The sequence below is a fragment of the Squalius cephalus genome (assembly GCF_949319135.1).
Source record: "Squalius cephalus genome assembly, chromosome: 20".
NCBI lineage: Eukaryota > Metazoa > Chordata > Actinopteri > Cypriniformes > Leuciscidae > Squalius > Squalius cephalus.
The window spans coordinates 22,400-36,754 of record NC_137141.1 but is presented as its reverse complement, the minus strand read 5'-3'; the positions used below and the strand labels follow the sequence as shown (position 1 = coordinate 36,754).

Sequence of the window (14,355 nt, the reverse complement as noted above, 5' to 3'; positions counted from 1 at the left end):
TGCAAAGGCAACTACTGACTAAAACACAGGGTTATACACACATCAGGGAAACTAACATAATGACAAGGAAACAAGAAACACTTGAGGGAACAATTAGCTGCTTTCTCAATTCCAAGAGAGCACTTGCGTTCTCGTTGAGACTGGTCTTGCCAGGCGACCTTGAAAGAATGAACTAGGAGTCACTCGAGGACAGAGAACACATCTGTGTGAGAATCGAGATATGCTGTGATCTTGCTGCTCAACTGACCATCTCAGCAAAGAGCGATTAACAACCAAAGCACAATAAATACAACATAACATCACAAACAAATGTTTGTTTAAACCTATTAAACTTTTCTTTTCATATTATTTTATGGTGTGTATTGATGAAATAAGTAGACAATGCGTGACATGCTTTGTCGATGTTAAAATTCTTTTTAATATGCTAATAAAAATACTGCAGGCTTTCTTCACGTTATCACTTAAGCCTATTAAAATTGTGACAAATGTTTACTTTCATGAGCCATTACGTATTTGCAGTGGGAATCTCTTAAGTGAGAATGAGAAGTTTAAAGCTTACAGGCTTCCGTACGTGGACCGCCCGCAGCATCTTCTGGGATTTATAATGGTTCGATTCTCTCAATCAAGAACTCATCTGGGTTCTTTCATGCACCCTCTGTATTTCCGTTTTTCAGTATTGGAATTGAACTTCGACAGTTGATGATGAAGAGCGCATACTGAGAAACAGCCATTAAGAACTAATCAGGGTTGCAATGGTAACAAACAAGAGACACAGGAACTAAACACAAGAGAACACATAAACAATAGGGACAGAAAATAACTTCAACATTAAAGTCCTTCAGACAGGAATCATGACACATGTGTTGTGTGTTTTATTTCAGAGTCAGTTCAGAGGAGAAGATGGAATGATTTGAGAGTGATTCACCTGCTGAACACAATCACACACAAGAATGTACATTAAATATACCATTGCTGTCATCTTTATTGTGACTCTGGTCATCATAGAAAAGGAAAACAGCATTATGTCAAAGTAGGTGCTTCTCTCAATATCCTCTATTTATTCTTCTGTGTGTGTGAATAACAGTCAAAGAGCACTTTAAAATCAAAAGTTGTCTGGTGTTATTCATTTTTCAATTTCTATTGTTGGAGAAATTGCTTTCTTTGAGAAGAGACGAAACATTAAAGGGATATTTCACCCAAAAATGATCATTCTGTCTCATCGTGTGGTTCCAAACCCGTTTGACTTTCATTCTTCTGTGCAACACAAAAGAAGATATTTTGAGGCTGTTGGGAACCAAACAAAACTAGTTATCATTTTATGGACAAAAACCTCCCCAAAATATCTTTGTGTTTTGCAGAAGAGAAAAAGTCATATATGCTTTTTACGTATGCATACATGAGGGAGAGTAAATGATGACAGAATGATAATTTTTGGGTGAACTGACCTTTTAGCACTAATATCAACTATCAAGGTTTATTCTGTCTCTTTCAGGGTGTCTGATAAACTGAGCACACAGCTAACCCCGCTTCTGCTCGGCCCGTCTCTGTCCGCTCCACACAACGCCTCGGCAGACCAACACCTGGATCATCTTCTGGAGAACGCCTCGGTTCACCAACACGAGGATCATCTTCTGGAGAACGCCTCAGTTGACCAACACGAGGATCATCTTCTGGAGAACTCGACCTGGTCCATCCAGCAGAGCGTGTCTCCAGCGTCTGCGTCAGGAGGACAGAAACACATTCTTCTGCTGGCCACCACTCGCACAGGCTCCTCTTTCATTGGGGAGTTCTTCAACCAGCAGGGATCAAACATGTTTTACCTGTTCGAGCCGCTGTGGCATGTGGAGCGCATGCTATCGGTCGAGTCTGGCGGGACGAATGCCTCAGTCGCTGGGCCGGAGTATCGGGATGTTCTGCATCAGCTGTTCCTCTGTGATTTCTCACTGCTGGAGAGCTTCATCGAGCCGGCGCCACAGGATCATGTGACGGCTTCGCTCTTCCGCCGCGAGTCCAGCCAGTCGCTGTGTGAGGATCCCGTCTGCACGCCGTTCGTGAGGAAAGCGTTCGAGCGCTACCACTGTCGCATGCGGCGCTGTGGGCCGCTAAACCTTACGCTGGCCTCTCAGTCCTGCAAGCAGAAGGAGCATCACGCCATTAAATCCGTCCGCGTGCAACAGCTGGAGACGCTACGTCCACTAGCCGAGGATCCCAGACTCAACATGAAGTTCATCTAGCTGGTCAGGGACCCTCGCGCCGTTCTCGCCTCTCGAATGGTTGCCTTCTCCAGCAAGTACAAGATCTGGAAGAGGTGGGCCGTGGACGAAGACCTTCCAGTGGACGAGGATGAAGTGAGAAAATTCAAAGGAACCTGCGACAACATCCGTATGTCTGCTGAGGTCGGACTCAAACAGCCACCATGGCTTCGCGGACGCTACATGCTAATGCGCTACGAGGACATCGCACGATTCCCAATGCACAAAGCTACAGAGATGTACAGCTTTATAGGCATTCCCTTCACCGCAACGGTGGAAGAGTGGATCCTACAAAATACTCAAGCATCTAAGGAGGTCAGCGGAGTTTATTCCACCCAGAAAAACTCCTCTGAACAGGTGGAGAAATGGAGGTTCAACATTCCCTTCAAACTGGTTCAGCTGGTGCAGAAAGTGTGCGGTCCCACCATGACTCTGTTTGGCTACAAGTTTGCGGAAAACAAAGACATGTTGATCGATAAATCAGTAAGCCTGATCGAAGAGAGAACATTCTTATGATACTACACATACTTCATGAAAAAGAATGCTGAGATATATGAGGATGTGGCAGAGATTAGTTAGTGAGTCACACTCGAGTCGCATTTTAATAGACTTCAGACTTAACTTGTACTCGACCTGAAATTACTTCAAACTTGACTCGACTCGACAAAAATGGACTCGTGAATATTTTAAAAATGACTCAAGTCTTTAATCCTTAACTACTGATATCATAAAGAAGGAATTTGTGTTTTATTTGAATAGTTTTATAATATCTGTGTCACATATATTTCCCTACGTGTCGTGGTAGTTCGGACCCTTGTCATAGAATTTGATTTCATATGTTTGTATATCGTGCGTAAAATCCGAAATGCCATAATGAAAGTCCCATGAAACATGATTGGAGCAACCGTGCCATATGTTCTCACATTTAGGTTTATAAACATGTCAAATTAACTAGATGCAAAGAATCTGGGAAAACAATTAAAGACACTGGAACAACAACATCAAATTTAATGAGACATTGCATCCACAAAGGTTAGTCACATTAACTCACATCTATTATACTGTGGTGTGGCTGCATGACTCCTTTGGATTGCCAGCCTGTTATAACATAAAAAAAAAAAAAAAATCGTGCCTTTAAACCTAGCACTTTGTTTTATCAATCTGTGTGTAATATATGTAGCTTTTCTCTCTCTTAAAATGTCTGAGAAGGGACTACCCGTCACTGTCATTAAACCACCTGCGACGCTGATGGAACAGTTAAAGAGACTAACGTGGTCCGTGAGTGACGGGAACCGGAGAGAGCAGCGACGAGGAGGAGAGCGCACAACACGAGCAGGACCGTCGACTAAAGTTGAGCAGTTTCGAAGGGAGCCAGCCTAAAGTGACAGAGGAGTATAGTCAGCAGAATGTGTTAAAGGGACTATCAAAATAAAGTGAAACTGAGGATGTTTGTGACATGATTAAAAGTATGCGAAAAATTAATTACTTGCATAACTTCCTTAAGCAATACTGAACAATGAAAACACCTAACAAATGTTGCTGAGCTGGTTCTGTGTCTTCAGATATTCTTTTTTTTCTATCCACTGCTGAATGTTCAAAGACACAAGGATTTTAATTAATCATTTCCTAATTCTTTTCATGCTCTGTTAGGCCAGTTTGTTATGAAGAACATATCGTTTCTGGTTCTACAGCTTTAAGATGTCCCATAAGGGATTAATAAAATTCTTATATAATAATCGTACCTTACCCTAAATTCTTGATGTGTTTTCAATAATTCAATAATGCCAGAACTGTTTTCTCCACAGAGTTTTTAAGTTGCATCTAAATCTGTAAGTACTAATTAGTGTCTAGAGTCCAGGAATACACATAAACCTTAGTGATGGCCCTGAAACACTTAATAGTATGGCACTGCCCTAACCAAGCTCTCTTTTTCATTGTATCTGTGCCCTAGGTCTGCCAAACTCCTGTCCCGTCCCGTCCCGTCAGCTGCTAGCACTTAGCATCGGCCTTCGAGGAGGAAGAACCTGCTTTCTGTAGCAGCTAATCAGCTGTTTATTACTGTGCGTCTGCTATTTAGAGCGCCAGTGAAACTCTAACATGCTCATTTAGGCAGAACCCCTCCTGTATGTGGAACAGACGATTTACTCAAACTGACCTCCCCCTCCCACCCACACGCAGTTCGACAGATCTCAGAGGAATGGCCCCATGCCTCCATTCACTCACATCAAGTTGAACATTTAAGCTCAGTGTGTGGAGATGCAAGCTTAGGTACGACATACACAATCTCAAACTTTTGCTTTTGATCTATAGCTTATTTGACCAAATATATGTGCATCTTGCATCAAGGAATTTATAGCTCAAGGACATTTTAAGCTTCATGAGGTCTAAAGGACCGGCGTGGTTCATGTGGGCTGTGTGTAAAGGGTGGAGCATGTGTATATAGCCAGAGCAAATATAGAATAGCACAACCGCTCTCCACAGTCTCAGAGGAACCTTTTTTCCTTGCAAGTAAAAAGAGGCCATTAAGCATCCAGATCACCACATCAGATAAGAAGAGAGCTGTAATATAAACCCCTTTGACAACAATGTGTCAGTGCACTGAAAAAACTATATTATATTAACATGGTTTTATCCGTCAAAAATATTATTCATGTAACGGTCACCAGCTGGAGTGCCCTTGAGAGCCACCAGAGGGCACTCCACACCGGACTATCAGATTCACTCACACACTACATTTCCCATCCTGCATCTACCTGGACTGATTACTTCATACACCTGCACTGCACTGATTACACACACCTGCACCTCATTCACACACGCATAAAAGCCACTTCCACACTCTACTTCTCTGCGAAATATTGCATTGCCCTGGCGTACAATTTCCGAGCGTTTATTCCTGTGTTTGCTGTTCTCGTTTACTGACCTTGGACTGTGTATCTCGACTCCTGATTGTTCTCTGCCTGCCTTTACCCGGATTGCTAATTGGACTTTGCCTTTTTGCTGCCTGCCCTGACTTCTGCCTGTGACCCCGATCTGCTCTGTTCTCTCCGTTGTTCTGTCTGCTGTTGTTTTACCCTGCCTGTCTGACCACTCTAAATAAAGCTGCAAATGGATCCCTCCTCGTCCGCTGCATCATTACAATTCAACATTACTGAATCTACTTATACCAACAAAGTTTATTGGTTAAACAAGGTGGAAATAGCTAACTATTTTCATGTTACCAGTTTTTACCATATTGTGTCGTTCAGGCAAATCAGTTTTTCCATTGAAGTGTAACAAAGTGTGATGATTAATCCGATCTGCTCCTGCTTTTAATTACCATTGATACTTTTACATTTAGTCATTCAGCAAATTATTTTATCCTAAACGAATTACAAATGAGGAAAATAGCATGCAATTTGATAGAAAAGTCACATTATTCTTTGTACACAATGTCAAGTTAAAAGTAAAATCAAGATTACAAAAAAAAAGCTAGATAGGTAAAACTCAGAAATGAAGAGGGAGACCTTGTTTAATGGTTGATGGGAATTTTAACAAAAATGTGAAAAGGCAACTGTTATTCTGTCACAGACTCAGAGTACTTGCATCCTTGTGAGACCTGTAGCCATAACTGACTCATTTACAACTAAGGGGAATAATTCATGAAAGACAGTATTTGTCAGATAATTAATAACCAATATGCTCTGTCTTAAAGCATAACAGAAGGGAACAGATCCAACCATGTTGTAATGATTCACATAGAACAACTGCAATAGCTACAGTCGAGTTTCACTCATTCCCACATTTGTCCTCAGTTGTACAGTAAGTGTTGTCAAACCTCAGGACTGGCCCGCGTCTGGGAATGAGGCATCCGGAGAGAGAAAATAGCCACACGCACCTGAGCTTGACGGAGTATGTAAACAATTGTGACGACGAGGCTGAGGCAGCATTAGAATCCATTTGCGGGTGTTTATTAGCAGCAGGTTTTAGAGACAGAAACGTTAAGCCAGGCAATAGGTCAAAATCACAATAGCAGTCCAATCCAGCGACATACACAAGGGCAATCCAAAAGGCAGAGATGAGCAAACAGGCAAAAGGTCCAAACACAGTCATCAGTCCAAAAACAGGCTACCAGAACAGAGGGGTAATCCAACAGGCGTAAATCAGAAAATCAGGCAGAATCATACACGAGATAAGCAGGCAGAAAACAATGGAAACGCTCGGTAAGGCAGATGAACTGGCAATACTTCGCAAAGAGCAAACACACAAACACTTCTTAAATACTGTTCAAACAGGAAATGAAAGTAGAAGCAGAGGGAGCGGTACACAGTCAATACTCAGGAGAAGGCTCCCTCTGCTGGCGTGGCGTTACAACAATACTATTGATTCACCAGGGGCCCGTTCTTTGTATGTTGCTTATTACATCCGAGATCAAATGACACATCCAAGATGATATCATCGTGCGAATCATGATCTGGCTAACTCGGTTCTTCTAACACACTTGCCGGATATGATTAGTATCGCTGGATTGAGTTATCTGAGATAATTGCGCATTCATGCGCTGGTTAAAGGAGAACTTGGTAACTTTTTTAACTTAATAAAACTGTCTAGAAATCATTTGGATGGTTAAACAACCTGTTCTGGTGATATTGGAGACTTTCCCCGCTCCCCCCAGCGTTCCCAGGCGGAAAACCAACCTTGCAACTTGGGGACTACCGTCCCGGCAAGATAGAAATTGTAAGTCTCGTGAGAAGCGAGAATGAGAACGAGAACGAGCGCGAAACACGAATTGCTTTACGGCAATTCGACATAAACACACACGCATGTATGATGTATTACCAGATTACCCACCTCGGTAGACATAGCTCCACACAGCTTGCTCCGATCAAAACAAATGCACATGAGCAGCGGTAGAGAGGGGGAGGAGGCCGCCGCAAGTGAGTTTTTTACGACCGTGTTGTGAAATATACGCCCCCCCCACAGCTGTAGGGGGAGCTCGTGGGGAAAACATACGACAACAAAAGGGAAAATCAGCGAAGAAGTGACTAGAGTTCGCTAGAGTTGCCGAGTTCTCCTTTAAAAGGGGATATGTATCGATAGTAGTAGAAACATTGATCAGCAACGCTGCTATTGGCTGCTCAGTGTGGCCAATGAGCGCGCTCAGTTTTTCTCCTCAGCAGAGCAAGAACTAATAGTCGAAGTTTTTTCGGAATTTTAATGTTTAATCAAAACGCCAGGGAACACCTCAAAGTATGCAAAAGCCAGGAGAGAGGGCTGGCAAAAAGTAGCAGACAATTTAAATCCGTTAGAAGTGGCCATGTTAGATGTTTTTATCACTTATTAGCCTATATTTTTGTATTTTAATAATTGTATAATTACTTTGTTCATTGTAATGTCAGAGTCACCACACTAGAACATGGGAACAAATAAAAGTGAAGTACAAAAATATTCTACATAATGGTAATTTTTAGTTATATTATAGTCTCTTTTATAAAACGCACTGTTAAATAAATGGTGTTCTGTTTATAAAAGCAACCAAGAAAAAGGCTGAGAAAAAAATAGAAAAGATCTTAGTAGCCTACACTGTAAAATAATTTTTGCTGCATTAAATTAAGGCCGTAAAGTCATTTAAACTGTTAAATCTTGAGTAATAATGAATTGCTTTGACTTGTGAAAGTAAAAACTGATAAACTTATGTTAATGTAAAAATATTTTGCCATGAGTTATTGATCACATTTTTCCCCAGTGTAGTTCATTGTAATGACATTGTGTTTTCCTCTTTTGTGCACTTTTACATAATACACCAACACTTGTATCTGTTCCCAAGAAAGTGGTGGCTGAAATATGTGCAGTAAGTGGAAAGAAAGCATAAGACTTTGTAATGTCCATTTGTTTCCATTGCACTGGACAGTGAATAAACCCTCTCAGATAACTGTCATATGGAGGAACTAGCCTACCTGCAAGTATATAAATAACTTTACTTCATTTATACTTGTATGCTTTATGGCTGCAATATAAGTTGCAGGATTCCACATCTACAGAAAGGCAGAAGAGTCTGCACAGACAGAGGAGACACAGGCCTACAGGTGGAGACAACTTTTCCTTTTTATTTGTTGCATGAGGCATGTGTCTAATATCTCTTGCTGCAGGCACTTGACCACTGGCTTTTACAAAGAACACTTGAAATAAAACTCAAGGAACTAAGCATATTTGTCTTTTATTAAACATTTAATGAAAAGTGTTTTTTTTTTTTTTTTGGCAATGTTGTGTAATATGGCACATGCAACAATGTCACAGGCCCTGTCAGGTGTGCAACCCTCAGACTTTTCAGACACTGAAATCTTCCCTTTAGTTAGCCAACGTTCATCTCATTGTGTGCCCTTGTCCTGGCTAGAGCTGCATTGTAACTGGTTTGGGTCAGGGAATGGGGTCATAAAACACCTGTCTGCAGGCAGGAACATGTCATAATCACCTATGAGAAAATGCAGTTCTGTTAGGATCAGCATAAGTGTATGTAATACAGTGAGCTTGATATTTAATTGTGGAACTTTTCATACCACTTTCAAATAATGTGCATAAATGTGAATCTCTGAACATTCTTAAGTCATGCACAGATCCTGGCCATTTTGCTTTCACATTTGTGATATGGAAGATTTAGTCAACTGCCTTATTTTTATTTGATATAATATTACTAATCTGGAATATTAAGAATCACAATAGTAACTGGGCTGCACATTTACATTCTGTTCACATAATCCCCTTCATTGAGGCCTGAGTGAGGCCTTAAGCATGAGTGACACGGCATGGTCATGATTGCATGATCTTCATAAAAAATTATGATAGCCTAAAAAAAAAAAACTTCTTTAAAAAAAACTGCTTTACAACAAGTCAAGTCAAGTCATCTTCATTTATATAGCGCTTTTAACAATGTAGATTGTTTCAAAGCAGCTTTACAGAGATAAACGTATAATTTATGGAAACAGTGATTGTTTTGGCTTTATAGCGGTTCTTTAGTAAAGTTATTTTCCAGCTAAGGTTAGTTATGATTGATTCGCTTCCGTTGCAACAATCATTTGTTATCAAATTAGGGGCCGCTAAGACGACACCATTCTCTCTACATAGACTTTAAACGCGAACCTGTGAGAAACGCTGATGGCGTTCACATGCGCATTAAGAATTGGTTCTATAGTTATGTGCGTTTGAATATATGTACGCAGGTTTGTAATTCCCTACAAACCAAGCCTAAACAAAGTACTGGTGTTTCCTTATAATTTTTGATACAGAATTTTATTTTATTTTATCAATTCGGGGTAGATACGCGAATTGAGTTTCCCGACAACGCTTTATCTGTAGAGTGGTAAAGGGATCCTCCATAGGGAGAGACTAGTTGGCACTTCAGCACTGCGTTGACATCGGGTCCAGGCGAAGGTCCTTCGTCAGATCTGGATACGGCCTGGATCCGGCAGGCTGCGGGAAAACCTCGGGATAAACAAAGACACTAAAATTAGCGTAGATGCCATTCTTCTTATGATGTAACGAGTACATCAGGATTTATGGGAAGTGTTCCCGGTTCCAGCTGACCTAATCTATGCAGCCTAACATTGAATTATAGAAGTCTATAATGTATTATGTGAAAGCTAGGTCAAAGAGATGTGTTTTTAGTCTAGCTTTGAACTGACAGAGTGTGTCTGCTTCCCGGACAATGGTAGGAAGACTGTTCCAGAGTTTTGGTGCTAAATAGGAAAAGGATCTACCGCCAGCAGTCGATTTTGATATTCTAGGTATTATCAACTGGCCGGAATTTTGAGATCGCAATAGACGTGAAGGACTATAATGCGTTAAGAGCTCGCTCAAGTACTGCGGAGCTAAACTATTTAGTGCTTTGTAAGTGATCAGCAATATTTTAAAATTGATGTGATGTTTAATAGGGAGCCAATGCAGTTTTGACAGAACCGGGCTAATATGGTCATACTTCCTGGTTCTGGTAAGAACTCGAGCTGCTGCGTTTTGAGCTAGCTGTAGTTTGTTTATTAAGGGTGCAGGGCAACCACCCAGTAGAGCATTACAATAATCTAGCCTTGAGGTCATGAACGCATGAACTAATTGTTCCGCATTTGTCAATGAGAGCATATGACGTAATTTAGATATATTTTTAAGATGGAAAAATGCAGTTTTACAGATACTAGACACGTGACTTTCAAATGAAAGATTGGTATTAAAGAGCACACCCAGGTTCCTAACCGACGACGAAGACTTAACAGAGCAGCCATCGAGTGTTAGACAGTATTCTAGGTTATTACGTGAGGAAGTTTTTTGTCCAATAATTAGAAACTCTGTTTTTTCAGAATTTAGAAGTAGGAAATTACGAGTCATCCAATTTTTTATATCCGCTATGCATTCCGTTAATTTTGTGAATTGGTAAGTTTCGTTAGGTTTTGAAGAAATATAGAGCTGAGTATCGTCGGCATAACAGTGAAAGCTAATGCCATGTTTCCTAATGATATCTCCTAATGGTAGCATGTACAGAGTGAACAGCAGCGGTCCTAGTACTGAGCCTTGTGGTACGCCATACTGAACTTGTGATCGATGAGACATCTCTTCATTTACTGCTACAAACTGATAACGGTCAGATAAGTATGATTTAAACCATGCTAGTGCAATTCCACTAATGCCAACATAGTTTTCGAGTCTATTTAAAAGAATGTTGTGGTCAATGGTGTCAAATGCAGCACTAAGATCAAGTAACACTAATAGAGAGACACAACCACGATCGGATGATAAGAGCAAATCATTTGTGACTCTAACGAGAGCTGTCTCGGTACTATGGTACGGTCTAAATCCTGACTGGAAATCCTCGCAGATATCATTTCTTTCAAGAAAGGAACACAGTTGTGAAGATACTGCTTTTTCTAATATCTTTGGCAGAAAAGGTAGATTCGAGATCGGCCTGTAATTGACTAATTCTGTAGGATCAAGTTGCGTTTTTTTAACAAGCGGTTTAATCATAGCCAGCTTAAAGGTTTTTGGTACGTATCCTAGAGATAAAGATGAATTAATGATATTAAGAAGAGGATCTATGTCCTCTGGGAGCATCTCTTTCAGTAGCTTAGTCGGTATAGGGTCTAACATACATGTTGTAGATTTAGATGATTTAACGAGTTTAGTAAATTCTTCCTCTTCTATAGCAACGAACGAATCAAATTTTTCCTCCGGGAGACTACAATGCACTGCCTGATGCGATACTGTAGTAGACGGTTGCATAGTTATAATTTTCTCCCTGATATTATCAATCTTATAAGTGAAAAAGTTCATAAAGTCATTACTGCTGTGTTGCTTGGAAACTTCGGTGCTTGAAGCTTTCTTTTTCGTTAGTTTAGCCACCGTTTCAAATAAATACCTAGGATTATGTTTATTTTCTTCTAATAGGGTTGAAAAATAAGCAGATCTAGCAGCTTTTAAAGCCTCTCTGTACGTAATCGAGCTCTTCTTCCATGAAATGCGAAATACCTCTAGTTTTGTTTTCTTCCAGTTGCGCTCCATCTCTCTGGCTGCTCTCTTAAGGGCCCGAGTGTGCTCGTTGTACCACGGCGTTGGACTATTTTCTTTAATCTTCTTTAAGCGCAACGGAGCAACTGTGTCTAAAGTGCTGGAAAAGAGAGAGTTAAAAGTTTCTGTTGCAATATTGAGTTCTTCTAAGCTGTCTGGGATGCTGAGATGGTGAAACTGATTAGGAAGATTATTAATAAAGCAATCTTTAGTGGCAGAAGTGATAGGTCTCACATATTTGAAACACGGAGTCGGCTTTGCAGCCTTGGCTAAATGAAGTTTACACGAGACTAGATAATGATCTGAGACGTCATCGCTCTGCTGCAGAATTTCAACGGCATCAACATCTATTCCGTGTGATAATATTAGATCTAGAGTGTGATTACGACGATGAGTAGGTCCTGACACGTGTTGTCTAACTCCAATTGAGTTTACAATGTCTTTAAATGCCAATCCCAATGCATCTTTTTCATTATCGATGTGTATATTAAAATCACCAACAATTAGTACTTTATCTGCAGTCAATATTAATTCTGATAGAAAGTCCGCAAATTCTTTGATAAAATCTTTATGGTGCCCTGGTGGCCTGTATACAGTAGCCAGCACAAATCTCAAACGTGATTTATCATTTATACTATATATTTTTACATTAAGTACTAACACTTCAAAAGAATTATATTTAAAACTTGATTTCTTAGTGGTTTTGAAAATATTACTATAGATCACAGCAACTCCTCCCCCTTTGCGTTTCAGACGAGGTTCATGTTTATAACAGTAATCTTGTGGGGTGGACTCATTTAAAGTAATGTAATCGTTTGGTTTTAGCCAGGTGTCTGTCAAACACAGCACATCTAGGTTATTATCTGAAATCATATCATTAACAATGAGTGCTTTTGAAGTAAGCGATCGAATATTCAGCAACCCAAGCTTTAGCATTTGCTCATCTGTATAATAGCTGTTTTTTATTTGTTGAACATCAATAAAATTTTTAACCTTAGATGGGTTTAAGCGTTTTTTGGATTTCCAAATTCGGGGAACAGACACAGTCTCTATATGATGATAGCTAGGTGAAAGAGGCTCTATGTGATAGGATTTATCTGACCTTGGTGACGCAAGGCCGCTAGCAGACGGTCGGTTTAGCCAGTCTGTCTGCTTCCTGACCTGAGCCCCAGATTGTCATGTTTGATATCCAAACATATCACAGGATCCATGGTTGACCTCCTTCTACGGAAACCACTCTGCTGTGGTATTAGCAAATTCATACTCTCTAATATGTAAGTTAACCTGTCAGTGACCATACGTTCCATTATTTTACAGAAATTAGATGTTAGTGCGATAGGTCTATAGCTAGTTGTTTCGCCTTTATCTTTCCCTGGTTTTGGAGTGTTTCCATGCTGACAGCAATACCCCTGATTCCCACACCTTATTATATAGCTGCAGGATTACCAACTGCGCTTGATGAGTGAAGTTTTCAACCATTTTATAACATATTTCATCCTTACCAGGGGACGTTGCTCTGGCTCCTACCAACGCTCTTTTCAGCTCAAATAAAGAAAAGGAAACATTTAGTGTTCCATTAAAAGCGTCCTTTTCCATTAATATGTTAGAGTTTTCTCTCATTACTTCATCTCTACCTTTCCTTGCATCAGATGTCAGATTTGTAGAGCAATGAACTTTTACAAATGTTTTTGCCAGAGCCTCCGCCTTATCTTTATTTGTTATCATAATTTCATTATTATATTTGATAGCTGGCAATGTATACTCCCTCCTAATTCCTCCCATCCTTCTTATCATACCCCACACTTGACTAATATGTGTTTCTCTCTCCATGTTATTGCAAAATTGCTTCCAGTAATTTCGCTTAGCTTTTCTAATGGCTCATCTAACTTCTGCTTGTGTCTTTTTGTATTCTATTTGGTCATTAAAAGAAAAGGATCCTTTAACTTTCCTAAAAGCTCTGTTTCTTGCCTTAATTGTTTTATTGCATTAATCTGACCACCAGGGGACTACCTTATGTTGTTTTAATCCACTTCCTTTACCAATAACTTCTACTGCAGTGGAGTGCATGATTTCTACTAAGTTTCTACTATCTATACTATCATACCTGTTTTGACTCATTCCTTCTAACCTCATACTACATGTCATATTATAAAGTGCCCAGTTGGCATTTCCCAATTTCCATCTAGGGAAACCTATTTCCTCCAACTGAGCTGGTCCCACTCCTATTTCACAGATTATTGGGTAATGGTCACTACCTACTGTGGTATTGTGTACAACATCCCACTTACTGACTCTTGCTATTTGTTTAAATACCAAAGTGAGATCAATTGGAGATTCCAACCCTCTTGCTAACTCAGAGCAACTTCTGGAATAAAATGTTATATCTGTGCAGTTGTGCATCATGGGTAGGGTGGGAGAAACCAAGTGTGGAGAATGAAGGGGATAATTTGTTGTTTTAAAATTGAACAGTTGTTCAAAGGTTAAATATGTACAGTTTACATGATTGTTAAATATATATTATATTAAAAATAATTTATATTGATTAGGGGAAGTACAAAAATCTAATAAAATTGAGGTT

At 40.0% G+C, this 14,355-nt stretch overlaps 1 pseudogene across 1 annotated transcript; it reads left to right on the top strand.

Annotated features, from left to right (window-relative positions):
• The first annotated feature begins 950 nt into the window (after positions 1-950).
• Positions 951-2,768, top strand: LOC307148335 (carbohydrate sulfotransferase 3-like; annotated as a pseudogene). Its single transcript has 2 exons — positions 951-1,030; positions 1,493-2,768. The product of its transcript is annotated as a carbohydrate sulfotransferase 3-like (transcript).
• Positions 2,769-14,355: the final 11,587 nt, after the last annotated feature.